The 16,600-nt window shown below is 36.8% G+C and overlaps 1 long non-coding RNA gene across 2 annotated transcripts; it reads right to left on the bottom strand.

Moving 5' to 3' along the window:
- Nucleotides 1–370: 370 nt before the first annotated feature.
- LOC106399815 lies at nt 371–2,040 on the bottom strand. 2 transcript variants are annotated; one of them, XR_007323890.1, is made up of 4 exons: nt 1,689–2,040; nt 1,311–1,558; nt 928–1,091; nt 371–776 (listed from the first exon to the last, which is right to left on the bottom strand). It is a non-coding gene; the product is annotated as an uncharacterized LOC106399815 (long non-coding RNA). The 2 variants fall into 2 exon arrangements; XR_001280166.3 differs by having other exon boundaries at nt 1,311–1,611; nt 1,689–2,039.
- Nucleotides 2,041–16,600: the final 14,560 nt, after the last annotated feature.

Genomic DNA, 16,600 nt, shown 5'->3' on the forward strand with positions numbered 1-16,600 from the left:
AAAATATTTAGTTTACTCTCAACTGGAAATAATATTAACTTTATTGCTAATGTTTTTGTTATTTTTTGACCAAAATATATTTTTGTTATTCTTATTAGAGATCATCTGGTCAGCTTACTATTAAAAATATTTCCATGTATATGTAGTTTTTAAAGTTTGCTATAAGCATACATAATATTTTACACTTACCAAAAATACTTTAGACTAAACATATTGCTTTTATAAGTTTTTTCTTTGTTCTTTAATTTATATATTTTGTCGCTTATATGTAAAATGTAGTTGTCTTTCGTTTACAAAAGTTATGATATTTTATTGTCCAAGACGTTAAATTTCTTTTAGAATTTGCTGCTCCATAGCAAAATGAAACGAATTGAAAAATATAAGGCATATCCATTAATTAACATCAAGCTTCTTCACAAGATTACACACACTTTTGTTTTCTAATAAAACTTGAAACATTGGATTTCTTACTTATTGAGAGAGTAACAACTATTTTGTTAGTTAGAGTTGATTTTAGACCGTATATGCTCATAGCCTACATATACACATACAATGTCTTTCCACCAAGAAACTTCAGCTTCTATGACATGAAGACTTTTATTAGCGTCTTCTAATGAAGTCTGCAGCTCTTTTATATAGTCTATTGTCTATTCTCCATGAGCTCATGTAGCCTTCTCTCCAGCTCATAAGGACATAATCCTTGTTGTTACTCCAATGGTCATGAACACGTGTCTGAACCTAGTTCCTTCTAAATCATCACTCTTCTCTGAAGTCTCCTGTAAATCATTTCACAATAAGTCAATAACAGTTACATTAGAGAAGACAATCAAGATAAATATTATATGGGAGTGAATGCGTTTGAGTTGAGACAAAGAATCAAAATCTTTAATCACTTGAATCTAAGGACTTTAATGTGAAGTACTTTACCATGAGCTTGAAATAGTTACCCTCTTCTTCTTGAAAAATATGAAGAAGCTCAAACTCAGCTTGACGTTATGCTTCAAACTTATCCATTTCTCCTCCAAAATCTTCTTCCCCAAACACGTAATGTTTTTAAAGACCTTTTATATCCAGTGCTTAAACTCCCTTATCTGCAGTTTTAAAGATAAAATTAAGAGACAAATTAATCGATGGATTGTTAATACAGTGATCGATTCTTCTATGATACCAAATTCAACTCAGAATTAGCATTATAATTCTTCAATCAACCAACATTCATGTCAATCATTTTATTATACACATTGGACCTAACATAGTCAAATGAGATTTCTAATCATCAATCAATTTTTGGGCAAAGTAAAAAATGTTACCGGAATCATAGTCCTTGGCAATAAGTCTGTAGATTGGCCAACTCCCTGATGAACATCCTCTGAGAAATTTCTGATCATCATCAAATCATAGTCTCTCACATGGGCGTTCTTCTTCACTCTGAGGTAAACAACCGAGACAGGGCTCTTCGTGTCCGTCGACACCTGATGCGAATGCAAGCTGCTCTCACTCCTTCACCACCATCATCGGAGAATTCAAAAGGCTCGGTGGATTCAAATTCTAAAGAGAACTGATGAATTTCACGGATACAACCTCACATATAAATAGTTGAAAATTCACCGACTGGAATAATGGGAGATGCAATGAATCAGAAATCGTGGAAGGATTTAAGAAGCTTGATAAATGCGATGAATCAATACCTCTCGTAACGTTTCAGGGGATAAAAACAGAAGACTAAACGACACAACCAAAGCTTGGCACGGAAACTCCTCACGACGATACGTCTCACTCAACATCCTAAAACTCTATTTTTGGTCTAGATTCGTTAGAGATAGAAGCAGAGGATGAACACTAATTTTCCACGTCGCCTTTGGCGAAGAAGATCGGACATCTTGGTCTCTCTCAATCGGACTGAGATATTAACATACAAAACTGAATAATAATAAAAAAGAGTCCAATAAATGCATAGAAAAAAAAAGCGAAGAAAATCGGACATCTTGGTCTTTTTAAACTCTTAAATTGATTTTTTTTTTTTATCGGCTACCCATGTGAGTTAGATCAAGTGGTGGCAGACGAGCCGATTCTCCGAAGAGCATTTCCGTCTGTCTGAGTCTGATCTATATGGGAAAAAATATATCCTCTACTTCTTGCTTCTTTCGCTAGCGCATCCGCTCGACCATTCCTACTCCGAGGAATATGAGACAAACTTACATCCTCGAAGTCTTCATGTAGTCTTTGGAACATCTCGATCTCTGTTGCAAAAGTTGGCCACTCCACCGGGTTCGTAGTCATATCCACAAGGTCCGAACAATCCGTCTCGAACCGTATCGAAGGTATCCTCATGACTCTCATACATGAGATTTCCCAAAGTAAACCTTGCATCTCAGTATGCAAAGCTGAGAGGCTTCTGTTACACGCCTGTAATCCGAAATGTTCAGAGCCCAACTGATCCTTAAGACTCCACCCTAAGCCACTAACGCTGCCATTATTGATCCATGATGCATCAATTTGACAGGTAGGGATTTAGGGTATCCAAGGGGGCACTATCTCTCTCTCTATAGTAGAGGGGTCGTCATGATCCTCATTTACTTCCTCCTTTTCATTAGCCTTCCTCCAACATTCCGCCTCAAGGGACGCATGTTGGATAGTATCCATCGGGGATACGACTTTCCCATTAAAGAGTTTGTCGTTCCTCGCCTTCCAAATGTACCAACAGATCCATGGGAAGGTATCGAATTGTGGTCTCAGTGGAGCCACTTCTTTTCTCTTCCAAAACAGAAAGTTCATGTTTTGGTATATAGATGTACTCGAGAAGTAACCCGGATGGGACGGATAGTCCGATAAAGCCCAAACCTGAAGGGCAGGGGGGCATTCAAAAAGAAGATGATTTATCGACTCCACTGGATCAGCACATCTAGGACAACTCTTATCGGCGCCCAGGTGTCTATACGCTAGCCTTTTTGCCGTCGTCACACAGCCCGATATTGCTTGCCACAGGAAATGTTTCATTTTGGTCGGGGTCTTTAGCTTCCATACATGGCTATGAAGGCTCGTAATACTCGGTTCTATGGCCCCTTCATGTGTGAGGCTCTGATTGGTTGCATGGAGAAGATCGTAACCGGTTTTAACTGAATAGACTCTTGATTTTGTGTGGTTCCAAACATATCCATCCGGGGCCGAAGAGTATGATATTTTTAGCCCCAATATCAACGGGATATCCTCCGGGTGAAAAAATCTCGTAAAAGCTGTATATCCCACTCCTTGGTATCAGTCCTAATAAAGGACTGAACAAGAAGTTGAGGTAGTCTGTACACAATATGGCTAGTAGGTCTGGGTGGTCTAGCCACTGAGTCTGGAATCCATGCCTCACTCCAGACCCTTGTATCTCAACCCGTACCAATAGTTTTCCGTAATCCCGAAATGAGTAGAGGTTTTGCTGCCATGATACTACGCCATCCATATGATGGTGAGTATGTTCGTCGATCTTCCAAAGGAGAGGTGTGGTTGTAGTATCTTTCTTTTAAAACATGTGCCAATAAATAGTTTGGGTAATGAATTAATCTCCATAATTATTTAACAAGAAGCGCTATATTGAAGTCATGAAGCGCTATCCAATGTAAACCTCTGCTGTTTTGTTTTGAGCTCCACCAAAAATTTGAAGTTGTGCTCCTTAGTTTATCAGTAATGCCTTGTGGGAGCAAGTAACTCGACATCACATATGTTGGTACTGACTGAGCCACCGATTTAATTTGGACCTCTTTCCCCCATTTGGAGAGGAGTCTAGATGACCAATTGCTGACTCGCCCATTTAGTCGATTTTGTACAAAAGAGAACACTTTCATTTTCGAGCCACATATTTTCTCGGGTAGCCCAAGGTAAACCTCCATGCCTCCTTCCGAAGAAAAACCAAGAGCTTCTTATATGTCTTGCTTTAGAGACAACTGTACTCTATTTCCAAAAAAGAGCGAGGATTTTGACGCATTTAGTCGTTGTCTTGATGCCTTCCCATATATGTCTAGAATGTGTATGATCTCCTTGCATTAGCTTAATTCTGCCTTACATAAGAAGAGACTGTCATCTGCGAATAGTAGATGGGAGATCCTTGGGCTCGCCCTAGCAACCCGAAGGCCTTCAATCTTCTTTTCCGCTTCTGCTCCGTTTAAAAGTGAGATCAAAGCCTCCGTACACATGATGAACAAAAAGGGAGAGAGAGGGTCTCCTTGTCTCAACCCTCTCCTAGGTAAGATTCGCCCTCGTGGTTTTCCATTGACTAAAATTGGTATGTGACCGACGTGACACAACACATAATGAGGTCAACCAGTCTTTCATCAAACCCCATCTTTAACATCAAGGTTGCAAGGAAGTTTCATTCCATTCTGTCATAAGCTTTGCTCGTATCCGTTTTAATAGCCATAAAGTCTTCTCTACATCTCTGGTTCATCTGTAGGGCGTGAAAATTTTTTTGTGCTATCAAGATATTGTCAGTGATCAAGCGTTTTGATACAAAAGCAGACTGTGTTTCTGAGATCAAGCGTGGGATAACCCTCTTAAGTCTCTTGCAAAGTAGCTTAGATATAATCGTGTAGCTAACATTACAAAGACTAATAGGTCTGAACTCAGTCATGTCTCGAGGTTTCTTCCTTTTAGGAATGAGGCAAATATTTGTCTGGTTCAATAGTGGGTCGAAACTGCCCCTCGCAAAGAAGTCTTGTACAAGTCCACTAATGTCTTCACGCATGAATTTCTGAAACAATTTTCTATAACTCTTAAATTGATTAATCATATAGCTAACGGAAGATGTTGTCTTTGTGCCCGCATGATTGTGGTTAGGTTATAGTCTAGACTTGAAAATATGGTAACACTTTTTCAAGGTTTGAGTCTCCTTTGACATAATATGACAAATAAATAAAAAGTTTGAATTTGAATTTCCTTGCAGTTCACGTGATAGTTTAATAACATAAGATCCGACTATTTCTTGCAAGTCAGAAAATATTCCAATTTGGCTCAAACAATGTGATGGTTCTTCAACAAGAAATCTACATCGTAATACTAAATGCGTTCATGCATACAAAAAAATGATCTACCGATCAGTCAATAGACATAAAACATGGCTACCTTAAAATAAATTATTGTTATGAACGAGATTGTGAATGACTCATAACCAAGAGATTATGATTTGTAATCTTTTCATTTATCTATGACGGTGTAATCTCCTATAGACTTTTCCATTAATTTCACAACACGTTATCAGCACGATTGATCTCTAAAACCCTAAGCTAATACCCAAATAGAAAAACCCTAGAACCCTAACTCTAGCCGGCGATCTGACGAACCCTAAACCCCGATCGCGTCTCTTGTTCCCGCATCTGTTCCAGCTCGCGTCCCCGATCAGCTTCAGCCCAAGGCGTTCTTGATCCTAGCTCAGACGTTCGCGACCCGAGAACAGCTCCAGCACACGACCTCTTCCTCGTTCGCGACAGCATCAGACAGCTCGCGTCCGACGATCAAGGCGTTCCCGATCAAGCAACAAAGGACATCTGCGACCCGATAGAAGCGACTCGGTCCATTCCAGCTCGCGTCCCGTTCGTGTCCATCTCGCGGCTCAACTCCTTTGGTGGTCCGATTCAACAATCATCTAAGGTTAAAAGGTAATTCAAAATCTAAGAACCCATAATCGAACATGGATTGATTGATAAAGAATGAAACCCTAAAACCTTAATCTTTATGAATCAAAACCATAGGGTAATAGATCAAAAATCCTAATTGAGTAAATCGAAGCTCTAAAAGTTTGATACCCCAAACCCTAAATCATGTTCCTACATGATTAAAACCCCAAATCGGTTTTTACAATTTAAAATCCGATAAACCCTAACCCTATATCTATAAACCCTAAATAATATAAGTATCATAATTAATTATACTATAATTATCAAATCACATATTAAAACCCTAATCGAATATTTTGAAATCAAAACTGTTTTCGGTTTTGATAATTGAGGTTTTAAATCAGATTGAATCTGATGCTATGTTGCTAGAATTGTTTGACCGTTAAATTGATAGATTTATTTTCTCATCCTGCTTGGTTAATTGTTCATCTGATTTAAAATTGTTTAAACCAACCAGCCTGTTAAAACATTGATTGAATCCGATAGGTTGCTAGCTTGCTTTGCTTATATAATCCGATAGGTTGATAGATTGAATGAGATTTACTTGTTTAAAATCCGAATGATATGATCTGAGGTTTAATATCATCTGTTAGGATTGATAGTTTTGTAATCTGATTTGTTTTAAATAAAAACCCTAAATAATCCGTATGATAGGTTATATTGATATGATTTAGATGTCTTTGAGAATTGAGAATTGAGAATCCGTAAGCTAGGTTGATAGATTCATGATAAAATCTAATGTCTTGAGGTTTATGATTGTATCTTAAGTTCGATTAAATTGATTGATCTGATTATATGTTTTTGAGGTTTGATAAATTCGGATACTAAATAAATTATTTACACATTGTTTGTGCTAAATACCAATCAGCCTTGAAACTGATTCATTGAAATTCATGCTTGAAATCTATATTCTAGTATTGCTAAAATCAGCCTTGAAACTGATTCATTAAAATTCATGCTTGAAATCTATATTCTAGTATTGCTAAAATCAGCCTTGAAACTGATTGAGTGCTTAATAAATCTTTTTATTAGTCTTGATAAAATCCATTGATTGTTAAACCATAATTGCATGATTAATTGAATCCGTTTTTGCTAGTCTTGATAAACCATATTATTATGAGCGCATAGAAATAGTATTGCTGAGATTTGCTAGAAATTGACTGATTGATTAAATGCCTTTAAGATTGATAGTCTCATTATCCTCACAAGATTGAAATCCGAATTGATTGTTTTTAAGAGTAAGGCCGCATGAAAATTATACCTAAATATTGAGTGATATATGATTTGAGATGTCGAAAATCAACCTGGATTTTGCTGCCCTAAATCTCTCTAGAGATAATTATTTACGGTGGGAGTTGGATACCAAGATTATCCTAAAGTCAAAAAGACTTGGTGAATGTATCATAGAAGGCAATAATGCCAATGAGAAAGATTGATGCAGGGCAAAATTAATTATTAGCCATCATCTTATTAAGAGTCTCAAAGATCAGTATCTGACTATAGAGAATCCTCTAGACCTTTGGACAGAGTTAAAAATCGAGATATGATCACCAAAGAACAGTGTTATTACCAAAGGCCCTATTTGATTGGAGGAATCCCAGAATCCAGGACTATAAGTCCGTGAATGAATCTATTGCTAGCTGGGTAAAATAATGGATTACTGATGAGAAACAGTGAATTGAGACCTTCTGGATTAACCCCATTACTTGATACCAATAAGGCCGCAGAAGGAAAAAAAAGGTAACCACGTGGAGGGTGGAAAGGACATGGCCATGGCCACTATAACACATTTGGCCGTCGGAATCACTATGGCAGAGGCCGTGGGTATCAACCCAATTTGAGCCATGGTCAAGGCAGTGGTTGTGGTATATCCTTTAAATCACAAAGCTCGACCAAATCAGTGTGCCATAGATGTGGAATGGGGAACCATTGGGCTAAGATACGAAGGACTCCCAAACATTTTTGTGACCTCTATCAAAGAGAGTCTGAAAGGAAAGAATCCTGAAACCCATTTGGTCTATAAAGATAGTGAATAATTTCGAACATGATCAAGATAATCTTATGGAATATGAGACTTATTGTTGCCTAAAAGAATCAAGTTGATAATCTGATTTCGACATCAAACTTGTGTGATTGCTTTGCTTGTATGATTTCTCTGATTTTTATCTTCTTGAATTTATTTCTATTACATTGTCTTCTTAGATTAAATGAATGAATGATTTTTCTATATGAGTACACTGAAAAACGCCAATATAAGTACTAAAGCATGTATCACCAGTCTGAAAGAAGACTATGGCTAGGCTAATATATTATTGCCTAAGGGTATGCATCTAGAAATCAGAGATGTCTTATATTCACCCAGCTCTAAGAGCAAGAGCAGCATATTGAGTTTTAAAGATATAAGAATGAATGGTTTCCATATTGAAACAATGGGCGAAGGAAACAAAGAGTTCCTTCAGATATATGTATAAAATCGCCCAAGGCCATAATAAGTCCTAAAGACTATACCTGCATTCTCTACTGACCTAGACTATGCATAGATCAGTATGATAGAGGCTAAAAGCCTGCGAAAATATACACTTTATGGCACGACCGGATTGGCCATCCTGGTCCAAACATGATGCGAAAATTGATATTCAAAAGGCACACATTGAAAGGAAGAAAGAGTTATCCCAAAGAATCTCACGTGTGTAGCATGTACACAAGGGAAACTCATTAGGCCGTCACCAGTAAAACGGCTACGAGCCCCTTTTTCATAATAAAGACTATATGTCTAAATAATACTGTTGAATAAATGTCTCAAGCGTTTAAATGATTATGGTATGTCCATGGGGGTAAGTGTGGACAATTCTGTGATACATGTCCATATCAATAACGGCTTGGTTGAAATTTTTTAAAATGCAAATAGCTGATTGATAGACCATAACTTATGAGGTCAAAACTCCCATTCACAGCTTGGGCCACACGAAATTTACATGCACCTAAGTTAATACGCATCAGGCCATTTAGTGAGCATAGATATCCCCTATCACAATTATTAACGGGTCAAGAGCCAGACATACTCCATCATAAAACATTTGGATGTGTTGTCTATGTACTAATTGCTCCATCGCAGAGAACTAAGATGAGACCTCAAAAGGAGGATGGGGATATATGTTGGATATGATTCTCCCACAATAATAAAGTACTTTGAGCCAACTATGGGTGATTATATTTGAGGCCAGGTACACAGATTATTTTAAGACCAGGAGGAGAAAAATAATAAAGCTGGGAAAAGAATGGTAAAAGAAATAAAATGGAATCAACCATCAATGTCTTGGCAAGATCCTCGGACTAAAGAATGTGAAATAGACGTCCAAAGATTATACATTTACAAAGCTAGCTAATCAAATGTCAGACACATTTGCTGACCCGAAAAAGAACGACTAAGTCATATATAAACCATCTTGTAAAGCACCAACGAATTTGATGTCCAAGAAGAGACACAGTCAAGTTGCTACAGAGTCTAGACAACGTATGAAACGTGATAGACCAAATAGGCTCCAAAAGATAAGAATCCTCGGAAACAAAAGAAAGGTGCAGAGAATGATAATCAAAATCCAAATCCGAGGTTACTAAGGAAACCATCCCAGACATGGAGATAAGGCCGGCCGGCTCTAAGGTACAGGTACCAAACAATGTAGCTTGGGACGCCAAGCTGCAAAGTATTAAAGGTCCTGATAATAATGAATCTCAATCGATTATATCATGTCTGGAACATAATGGAACCAATAAGGAATGTCGACATAAGATGATTTATTTGCATACAAGGTAGCACTTGAATTTATGAATATAAGCGAGGATCATGAACCCACGTCAATATAAGAGTGCGCATTCGTAGAACATATTGGATTGAATGAAAACGTGGGGTTAAATAGTTTAAGGAAGAAATGCGTATTTGACCATATGATTAAGACGCCATATGATGTTAAAACCAATAGATATAAATGGGTCTTGTGAGGAATAGAAGTCGTGAGATATAAAGCTGATGTTGCACAAGGATTCTCACAAAGACCAGTAATAGATTATGAGGAGACATACTCCCATGTGGTGGATGCAACTACTTTTAGATTTCTCATAAGTCTGGCTATATAAAAGAAAAAATTAGACGTGCATCAAATTGATGTAGTGACTGCATATTTATATGGTCCACTGGATAATGAAAGTACTAGAGGGTATTGAGCTGAAAGTACATCAAGTTCTCAAGAACAATATTGATAATCATCAAAGTATATGATCTGAATATCCTAGTAACCTCTTAATACAATTTCCCAAACAGTTGAATATCTCAAGAAAGAGTTTGAGATGAAAGATCTTGGAAAACAAAGTTTTGTTTGGGATTACAGCTTGAGTACATTAACAATGAAATCCTTGTGCATCAAATAGTATATACAGAAAAGAGTACTCAAGGGATTTAATATAGACCAGTCTCACCCATTATCTAGCACATGGCGTGAGATCACTTGTTTTGGACACTGATCCATTCAGTCCAAAGGTGGAGGATAAAGAAGTCCATTTAGTCCTGAGATGGACGATGCAGAAGTCTTGTTTTAGACACTGATCTGATTGGTCCATAAGAAGGACGATGAAGAAGCCTTCGATTTTGGTTTATTTTATACTAACCAGTCCAAAGAGGGGTTATTTGGTTTTGTTGATTTGTTTTCAGACAGGTTATGTTTTACACATGGTGGTACACGCATATCACAGCAACATCATCCAAGATTTCGTATGTGTGTATTTGAGGTCAATGACTCAATATGTTCGATCAGATTGTGGCATGGCCGATGGTAAAGAAGAACCAACTATCATGTTCGAAGACGAAGCATATTCTGCCCAAGATCTTCATCACCCACGGATTACAGAAAATTGGAGAGGTCCAAGGGACCTTCAGTAATGTCCAAATCAGGGGGAGTAATGTATGTTGTACTCTTTTTCCTTCACCATGGTTTTGTCCCAATTGGGTTTTTCTGGTAAGGTTTTAATGAGGCAACATTAAAGCACATTACAAGCTCTAAATGATTATGGCATCCAAGGGGGAGTGTTATGAACCAGATTGTGGATGGCTCATAACCAAGAGATTATGATTTGTAATCTATCCATTTATCTATAACGGTGTAATCTCCTATCACTACAAGAAAACAGCGACATACTGAGGGAAAAAATCGTCGGTATGTCGTCGGAATAACGTTATTTCGACGACATGCCGACGAAACAAGTCCTCGGAAATAACTCATCGGAAATTCATTTTTCCTCGGAAATCCCTCGTAATTTTCTGACGGAGTTCCGAGGAAACAAATTTCCGAGGAAATTCTGAGGACCACCTGTTCGTCGGAAAGCTCCTCGGAATATACCGAGGGAGAGCTTCCTCGGGATATTTCGATGGATTTTCCGATGGTCCAATCCTCGGAAGTTCCGAGGAACGGGTCCCTCGGAAAATTCTGAGGAACGGTGTCCCTCGGAATATTCCGTGGAACATTTCCCTCGGTATATTCCGAGGAACATGTCCCTCGGTATATTCCGAGGAACGGGGTCCCTCGGTATATTCCGAGGAACGGGGTCCCTCGGTATATTCCGAGGAAAATGTCCCTCGGTATATTCCGAGGGACCCCGTTCCTCGGAATTTAAAAAAAATTAATTTTTTTTTAAAAAAATAAAAATTTTGAAATTTAAATTCGAAAATATAAAATTAAAATTAAAATTGAAATAATTAAAATTAAAATTAAAATTAAAATTCAAATTTGAAAATATTCAAAGTTTCACAAATAAAAATAAAACATTCCGAGCTTTTGGAAAAAAAAAACTACGGGTCTGGCACGTCCGGGAACACCTCGTTCGGGTACATCCTCTACATCACCTCCATCATTTCCTGGTTCAGCCTCCTCTGTGCCTCATAGCCCGCCTGTTGAGCCGCCATCTGGGTCTCCAACAAAGATATGCGATCATCCTTGTCCTTCAACTGAGCCGTAAGTACTTCTGGATCAACAAAGGGCGGTGGTGCAGAAGAAGGAGGAACCGAACGGGTGCGACGACCCAAACCGACCAAACGTCCCTTCTTCTTTGGAACCGACTGAAATAGAAAATAGCCAAATTTACAAATTTAAACCAAAAAATAAATGAATTGAACTTTAAAAAAAAAGAACTTACGGATTCAACGATTTCGTTGATTCTAAACCGGGACAAGTTGGTCGAGCCATCGAACCGTCATCCTCGGTTTAAAGCTGAGACACTTCGTCTTGTACCTGAGTTTGGACCAGGCTGACCACTTCCCTCACAAGACCGTCATCAATCTGGCCGGTCTTCTTGTTGTTATACGCCCTCTTCATTAGGGCGAGATCATCAACCGGCTCGCCATCATTTTCTTCCGCCTTAAAAAAAAAACATAAATTAAAGAAACATTAGAAATTAGAAGAAATGGACAAAAAATAAAATTTCAAAACTTAAATAATTGAAGAAAAAGCGGCTGAACTTACCATGCGACCTCTTAGAGAGGCAATAGATTGAGCACTCAAGTTATGCTTGAAGATGCCCTTCCCTTTACGGTCGCTCCTGCGGTTGGTGGAGTTGGTGGAAGAAGTTTCTTTCGTCTCTTCCTTATCCCAATGCGCACACAACTCCGTACAGACCGTGTTATTTATCGATTTTGAGACATTTTAATAAAAAAAAAAGAAAATAGTTCAATAAATAAAAAGATAGTTTAATAAATTAAAAAATTGTTTAATAAATTAAATCGAACCTTATTGATTTCCCACTTCTTCTTCCACTCGTGGATCTGCTTCCCATAGTTGTCCATAACTTTATGGACGAAGTGGTGATAGATAAAGAGCGTCTCATCGGAATTCCAGTTGAATGCTTGCTAAAAAAAAACATAATTAGTAGAAAATTTATATTAAAGATTAAAAATATAAGTAAAAAATTAGAATACTTACCGCAAACTGACGAAACCACAGATGCTGCTTGTCGGTAGGGAAGTGAGTGAAAGCCGGATGTCCCCTGTCGAGGGTCGAGTACATCATACGATTGATCCATGCGCTGATCTCGTTCCCGGATCGGTTGAACCTAATAAAAAGAGCAAACGGTTAATAATGAATCAAATTTTAAAGAAAAAAAATATGTTTAATTACCATGTTTGACCCCGTCCATATGGATACGGAGTGAGATAGGGAAGATGGTCACGACCGGGCTGTCGAACCAACTCCGCAACACTCATCACTCCCGGAGGACCCGGAAGAGCAGGAGCGGGTGCAGCAGCGGGAGCAAGAGCATGAGCGGGTGCAGCAGAAGGAGATGTAAGGTAGGAGTTGTGGGGCGAAGGAAAATCTAGAAAATGGCTGGAATCCCGAGACTGGCTCCCCGTACCACCACGACCACGACGCTGTCGAGGCCGGGTCTGATCATCATGAGACCTGTAAATTAAAAACAAAATATTTAATAAATATAGAAATATATAAATTAATTTTTTTTTTTTTTAAAATCCCAAATAATAGTTTTTAATCACAAAAAAGATTTATAGATATTAAAAATGTTTAATAAATATATAAAAATAGTTTAATAATTACAAAAAATAGTTTTAATAATATTAAAAATGTTTAATAAATATAGACATTTATATAATATAAATATATATATATATATATATATTTTTTAAAAATCCCAAATAATAGTTTTTAATCACAAAAAAAGTTTTATAGATATTAAAAATGTTTAATAAATATATAAAAATAGTTCTAATAAACAAAAAATAGTTTTAATAAATAAAAAATAGTTTAATAATTACAAAAAATAGTTTTAATAATATTAAAAATGTTTAATAAATATAGAAATTTATAAAAAAAAAATACATATATATATATATATATATATATATATTTAAAAATCCCAAATAATAGTTTTTAGTCACAAAAAAAGTTTTATAGATATTAAAAATGTTTTGTAAAATCCAAAAAATCAAATTTATATACAAAAAACGTTTTGTAAATCCAAAAAATCGAATTTATATACAAAAATCGTTTTGTAAAATACAAAAATCGAATTTATATACAAAAGTCGATTTTATAAATACAAAAAAATAAAAAAATTCTAAATCAATTCAACAAAACAAATTATTCAACCAAATCACAATTCTAAACCTATTATACAACCAAATCACAATCCTAACCAATCACCCTAACAAAAATCTATCAAATCTACACAAAAACCTAACAAATAGAACCTAAGAGAGTGAGATAGGGTCCTTACATGATTTGTGTAAGAGAAGGGGGAGATCGCCGGAGATATCGTCAGAATTCAGTGGGAAATCGCCGGAGAGGAGAGAGGAGCCGCGCAGAGGAAGAAGAGAGAAATGGGGAAGAAGAAGCGGCTCGTGGTTATAAAACCTAGGGTTCGACGGATACTATTCGTCGGAATTTTGGCGGAATTCTAATTTCAATTTTCGCGAAATATTTGCCCGGTTAAATGAAAATATTCTGAGGAAATTCCGACGGATACTAAAATATCCGTTGGAATTCCGTCGGAATATTCCGAGGAAATACCGAGGAACTAGTGTTTGGGGTTTCAAAACATCATTTTTTTTTGCCGTATTTCATTTCAAAGACTTCATAATCAGTCTAAGACACTTAATAAGGGTTATATAAGCGTTATTCAAACCGCAAAATGTTGTTTTCGGTTTAAAACCCCTATTTCCTCAGAATTTCCTCGGAATATTCCGAGGGAATTCCGAGGAAACCCTTATCTTCCTCGGAATTCCGTCGGAATATTCCGAGGAAATGGCGAGGAACTAGTGTTTGGGGTTTCAAAACATCAAATTTTTTTGCCGTATTTCATTTCTTATACAATTGTAATGCATACCATTGAGGATTCTTTGTATAGATGATCATAAACCATGAAATAACAAATTTCAAAACGAATTGAAAGTATTCCCTTTACCGTTCATTAAAGTGTATAAGTGTTTCTCTTATGTTGTGGGGATTTCGTTCATACAATCGGAAAAGTGTTTATTATAGGGTAAGGAACAAAATTTTGACTTCATAATCAGTCTAAGACACTTAATAAGGGTTATATAAGTGTTATTAAAACCGCAAAACGTTGTTTTTGGTTTAAAAACCCTATTTCCTCGAAATTTCCTCGGAATATTCCGAGGGAATTCCGAGGAAACCCTTATCTTCCTCGGAATTCCGTCGGAATATTCCGAGGAAATGTCGAGGAACTAGTGTTTGGGGTTTCAAAACATCAATTTTGTTTTGCCGTATTTCATTTCTTATACAATTGTAATGCATACCATTGAGGATTCTTTGTATAGATGATCATAAACCATGAAATAACAAATTTTAAAACGAATTGAAAATATTCCCTTTAACGTTCATTAAAGTGTATAAGTGTTTCTCTTATGTTGTGGGGATTTCGTTCATACAATCGGAAAAGTGTTTATTATAGGGTAAGGAACAAATTTTTGACTTCATAATCAGTCTAAGACACTTAATAAGGGTTATATAAGTGTTATTCAAACCGCAAAACGTTGTTTTCGGTTTAAAAACCCTATTTCCTCGGAATATTCCGAGGGAATTCCGAGGAAACCCTTATCTTCCTCGGAATTCCGTCGGAATATTCCGAGGAAATGCCGAGGAACTAGTGTTTGGGGTTTCAAAACATCAATTTTTTTTGTCGTATTTCATTTCTTATACAATTGTAATGCATACCATTGAGAATTCTTTGTACAGATGATCATAAACCATGAAATAACAAATTTCAAAACGAATTGAAAGTAATCCCTTTACTGTTCATTAAAGTGTATAAGTGTTTCTCTTATGTTGTGGGGATTTCGTTCATACAATCGGAAAAGTGTTTATTATAGGGTAAAGAACAAATTTTTGACTTCATAATCAGTCTAAGACACTTAATAAGGGTTATATAAGTGTTATTCAAACCGCAAAACATTGTTTTTGGTTTAAAAACCCTATTTCCTCGGAATTTCCTTGGAATATTCCGAGGGAATTCCGAGGAAACCCTTATCTTCCTCGTAATTCCGTCGGAATATTTATTAAAAAAAAAAAAAAATCGATGCTACTCTGTTTCCGAGTCATCATCACCAGATGAATCTAAATCTGGATCTTGGTAAAACTCTCCAATCACTGGTTCATCCTCTGCGTGAACGACGGCTTCCTCTCCGAAGTCGGTTAAATCGACTACAAGGCCAACTCCAGCTAAATCTTCTGCTGCACTTAAGTTGCCGGATCTGCTTGGTTGTAGTGGGTCTTCCAGCTCAGAACTTCCCTGAACTCGGCCCCTCGGGTTGAGTCTTGTAACAGTAACCCATGGATCATCTCTGTTCCTTACCCGGGGGTACTTGATATAACAAACCTGTAACATTTAAAAAATTATTAGTAAAATTATAAATTAATACACATGATGATGAATCATTCTAAATAATTAATATTTAATTACCTGATCGGCCTGAGAAGCAAGAATGAAAGGATCATAATATTGCAGCTTTCGCCTCGAATTTACTGATGTAACACCAAATGCATCTGTTCTCACACCTCGATCTAGAGTGTTGTCGTGCCAATCACAATAGAAAACAGTACAACGCAATCCAACCATGCCCAAATACTTGATTTCCAAAATCTCACGTATGTGTCCATAATATACATCATCTCCTGATGCAGAACAAACGCCAGCATCATAAGTCGTACTCGAACGTCTCCTCTTCTGAGTTGTGAATGCATATCCTCGAGTACAAAATCTCGGATATGACTTCACAACAAATTTTGGTCCAACGACCATCTCGCGTATCCAATCGTCAAATGTTTCACCTCTGGCCAAACCAGCAGACACCTAGATTAATAGCACATATATATGTTATATCAATAAATATGAATTAGTATAAATATGTGATAAATGATATTTTAATTTGT

This window comes from Brassica napus, chromosome C5 (genome assembly GCF_020379485.1).
Source record: "Brassica napus cultivar Da-Ae chromosome C5, Da-Ae, whole genome shotgun sequence".
In the NCBI taxonomy this organism is placed as follows: domain Eukaryota; kingdom Viridiplantae; phylum Streptophyta; class Magnoliopsida; order Brassicales; family Brassicaceae; genus Brassica; species Brassica napus.